Here is a 5,103-nt window from a genome sequence, read left to right as displayed (position 1 = left end):
AAAGTTAACTGTAACTGAGTGACTTATGTGCTGCAGTGGGAGGAGCTACAAAACTGGAACGCCTTCAGCAGGCCATATTCTGCTTCTTTCTTATTCTTTTATGGCATACGAAAGCAATTCCTTATGATAATATTGGAATGCTTCGTGGAAACACCTTATCTGAAATGCTTAGTGGACTAACGTGATTTCCTAAATTGATTGCCAGGAGACAATAAATGATGTCATTAAGAGGCTTAAAAATAGAAAAGAGGTTTTAAACTATAATTATTACAGTTTAACTCTCAGGTTTTAAACTGTAATTATTACAGTTTAACTGTAATAACTGTACTTGATTTAGCCCACGTAAGCCACTGAAATCACATACCACATGTTCTGAAAGATGGGACTTTACAGTTATAAATTTGATAAGTCAAGACTGTAAGGTAACCCTTAACACTTAATATAAGCCCTTCACAATTTCAAGGTGTGTTTTTTTTACCTGTATAATAAAGCTAACTTTGTTTATGTTGGAATGAAACAAATTTGTAATTTGAAATGACAGGGATTTATGACATATTCCAGTCGTAGCTAGGGCATAACCTAATAAGGTCTTTAACATATTATCTTTAACTATCAATTTAGTTAATGTGTCCCTTACATATGTGCAAACTTCCCAAGGGCAGAAGTATAATTGATAGTCTACTGTAGGCATTCAGTAAATAATTGTGACATGAATAAAGTTTCATTTCTTTTGACTCCTGATGCTTTATTACATTCTAGGCATGAACCGGAAATAAAATTATCCCTAACATGTGGATCTACACAATCCCATCATCAACCTTCTAACACCTAACATCCATACAGCACATGACATCTTTTACGTGTACATGTAACAACGAGCATTGAGAAAATAATACTCAATGGTTATATTTTACTTCTGAGAATATGCGTATTGATTTTATCTTCCAAGAAAGAACTCCACTCACATTTACATTATAAAGTCAATTTCATTTTCCACATTTGTTAAAGATTAGTACAAAGAAATATTTATTCCATTTCTTAAAACCATAAAAATGTGTTATAGAAATTATTTTATTTTTCATCTGGCCAGGCTGGTCTCTTAAAATAAACTCAAAAGCACATGAAGAATGGGGAAGAAATTAGCAGAGTCAAGTGAGTAGTCAGACTCACTCAATGAGTGATCCCTGGAACCGCTACATTGCCCTCACATTCTGTAGCACTCGTAATTGTGACGATAGTATTTGGGGGATAAATTTTAGGGACTGATTTTTCTTTAGTGAAGGCTAATTAGAATCTGACTGAGGGAGATGCTGGGCACAGAGATAGTGCAGAAAGGCAGATTTCATCACGCTACTCAAAATGGCGCAATTTAAAATATAAACTTTTTTATTTCAGGAATTTTCTATTTAGTATTTTTGGACCGTGTCTAACTGAAGCTGTAGAAAGCAAAACCAGGGATTGGGGATTGGGGGGCTCCTTGTTAGCTCAGGAGAACAGCAGTGTCACAGTTTTATTGTTCTACTCCCATCCTTTGTATGGGGGTGGCATGCTATGGGGTTAGGGCACCCTACTCGAAGGTGGAAGGGGCTACATTCGCCTCAGCACACATCCAAATGTTGCCACCAGCAATTAATCAGAGCTGGCTGTCAAGATGAAACCTGTTTCCCATCCATGGTACTGTCAATTATTTTCTTCATTTTATAGAGTAAAAGCTTGAGAATTTCCAGAAGATATAGCAGATCCAAATAGCAGGCCTATCTCAAGTGGGCAGTTTGTCTTTCTAATGATACTTGCTGTGGAAGCACACAGAGAATGCAGTCAGCCTCAGCCTAGTAAATGGAAGATTCTCTTTAGTTTTTATTATATTTTTTTCTCAAAGAAATTGCAAAGTAGAGTAGAAGTCCTTTTTTCTTAAATTCTAGGATTGATAACTTACTGAACTGGTTAAATAAGTAAAATAATTAAAATAGAGAAACATAAATATGGCATAGTCATACTTAATAGTGTATGTGACATAAATATGTATAATTGTTATTGTTTTATTAAATAACAAAGACCTTTTTTGGAATAAAAATCCACTGCTTGAGATTATTAATTTTTAAAAATAAATCCCATACACTGCCTTTGATTTCTAGTATGTTTTTAATGGAGAACAAAATAAAAGCTCTCTGTAAAGCCACCTGAATGTAGAAGCCTACTAGAATTGTATACTTTTTTCAAAATATTTTATATATTTTAATGAACTTGCTTTTATCAACTTCCAAAATATTTCCCTTGGTTTTTATAGGAAAAAAATATGTTCATATTGCATCGGATTATGCAATGTTTAACTAAATTATGACATGAACGAACACGAACAAATGACATGAACATGATAGGTAACAAATACAAGTGACCCTTGACAACTATGTAAAGTTGGTGAGAGGCTCAGGGGACATGGCAGCACTATTCACAATAACGAAGATGGAAACAACATAAATGTTCATCAATGGATGAATGAACAAGAAAATGCGGTGTACAATGGAATACTATGCACCTTTAAAAAGGAGTGAACTGCTGAAACATACCTGGGCGTGGGTGACCCTTAAAAACATTATGCGAAGGAAACCAAGCTAGTCACAGGAAGTCAGAACTGCATTAAGTCCACTAACATGAAAACTCTACAGTAGTCAAACTCATGAATTCAGAGAGGAATAATGGTTGCCAAGCTCCAGGGGGAGGGAGAAATGGGAAGTTACTCATAAAAGGGTAGAAAATTTCAGTTAAGCAAGACGACTAAGCTCTAGAGAGTTGCTGTGTGACATTGTACCAGTCAAAAAGAATGTATGGGACACTTAAAAATTTGTTAAAAGGGCAGAGCTCACGTAAAATCCTCTTACTAAAATAAAATATAAAATAAATAAAATAAAATGAAATAGAAAGATTTATGAAAAACCAAACTACATCATGGGAAATGTAATCAGAGAAATGTAAAATAAAGCAATTAATACTCTTAAAAAAAAATGGTGGCTGCTACTGAAGGAAGTTAGTTTACCCTGGAAACTAATGAGTATGTTCCACAAAGGAAGTTGAGAGCCTGAATTAAACCGGGGACTTGGCTAAGTGGAGAGTGTTAGCCTCTCAAGTATTGATCTTAACATGAGATAACTGTATTCATAAATTAATTTATATTCCTCCTTAGGACCAAACCCTGTTCCCTACCTCTAAAATTAATCAAGCTAAATTCGGGATATTTTTATTATATTTGCTTAAAGAGGAGTAGGAAGGTCAACGAGGAGGATGAGAAAGATAAGAAAGAAAGAAGGACAAAAAGAAGAAAATGTCGCAGAGGAACAATTTTAGTCATGAATTTTTAATTATGCATCCTAACACAAGCAAGTGTGACAGTAGTATTTTTGGTGTTTTCCATTCAATAGTGATTGTGGAATTTTCATAAGTAAATTTGATTTTGGAAACATGTTCATGGTACAATAATTGAGCAAAATAAAATTACACAATTTAATTGTATAAATCTTAGATACATGAAATAGTGAAGATACTTTTTTACATATTTTTCACATTAAAATTTAGTTATTTTAAGGAAAGGAACAAAGGGATACTATTCAGGAGTTTTTCATTATTACTTCATCAGGTACTTCTTATGAGTAAATTCACTAAGGCAACATTAGATCAGAAAACTAAGTAATTACAAGAAAAACTATATTAATTTTCCTAGGTGACAGAGAACCAATTATCCTTAAATAAATGCAATCTAATATTACTACACCCTGCATTCAACATAAATTTATGAGTACTTTCAAGTTTACTTCTAAAGGTTTAATTGGGAAAAACATCAAATATCCATGCTAATTATTAAGAGAGTCATTTAAAATAATAAGTAGCAAAAATATCCTAAAGTAAAATACATAAACTTAATCTATGTCCAAAAACATAAAAATAAAAATTTAAAACAAAACTGTTTTAAAATTACACTGATGGTAACCTTTTTGAGCACCTTTTGTAATTGCAGAAGTCAAATGTGACTTGCATTCATCTTTTGTTATCGGTATATACTGAGTATTATAATTTTAATACAGCTTTTCCTTTCTTAAAATGTGTATATATTTTTTTTGGCACCCCTCTGTATATGATGAACTCTACTGAAAATCTCTCGTAATAAAGGTCACTTTGCAGTATCTGTTCTGTAAGCTTAGCGAAATATTACTGTTCTTAGTGTGATCTTGTGGTTTGCAGGCTAAGATGGACGTTCTTAGTGCTCGTCACGTCAAATACCCCAGAAAGATAGTATTATTTACGGATAAAAGGTTGATTTTAAATAGCACAGCTAACGTTCCTGAAAAAGTGTTTCTCTCAGAGCAATGGTTCTCTAAACTGGTAAGTGAAATATGGTATTTAAATTCCTTTAGAGCAACATAACAAAAGATGAAAACAACAGTGTTTTTAAAAAAAACAACTCATTCACTATTGACTATTCTAGATAATAGCAGAAACATTTCTATCTTATCTGCAAGACTATTAAGTCTGTTAAATTGTTCTATACTTTATATTTGATTTAATCATTCCTACATAGCGTGATTTAAAATAGAAAACAGGCTAATAAAAATCAAGGTTATTTTCATAAAAGATTTTTCATGAAAATAATTTGGAATGTTAATATCAATATTAAAACATTTTATTTTAAAGTGACAGTTAATAAAGTTTGTTCTGTAAACTTATTCCTTGGAGATTACTTTTCATTACCCAAAATATATGTATTAATCCCAAAAGCACATTAGTAGTTTCTCTGGTTTCCATATTTCACTTTTTCAAGTATGAAGGTTACACACAAAGTTACACTAAAAGTTAGATGAAGAAAAATGACAATCCAAATCTACCCAGTGTATTTATTAGTGTAAACCGGAAACCAGTAAGTGGAGAACTCTATGCTATAACATGGTTTATTAATTCAAAGCAAAACCACCTTTCATTTCTTAAAAAAAAAAACAAAAAAAAAAACAGAAACCGAAAACACCTCAATTAAAAAAAAAAGAACAACACATTATTTCCTTACTGCCACTGCCTTTATCTAACCATTATTCCTCTTTTGAAATAGAAATTTTGTCT

The sequence above is a fragment of the Rhinolophus hipposideros genome (genome assembly GCF_964194185.1).
Source record: "Rhinolophus hipposideros genome assembly, chromosome: 13".
In the NCBI taxonomy this organism is placed as follows: domain Eukaryota; kingdom Metazoa; phylum Chordata; class Mammalia; order Chiroptera; family Rhinolophidae; genus Rhinolophus; species Rhinolophus hipposideros.
The sequence above is the reverse complement of the archived record's forward strand: the minus strand, read 5'-3'. Positions refer to the sequence as shown.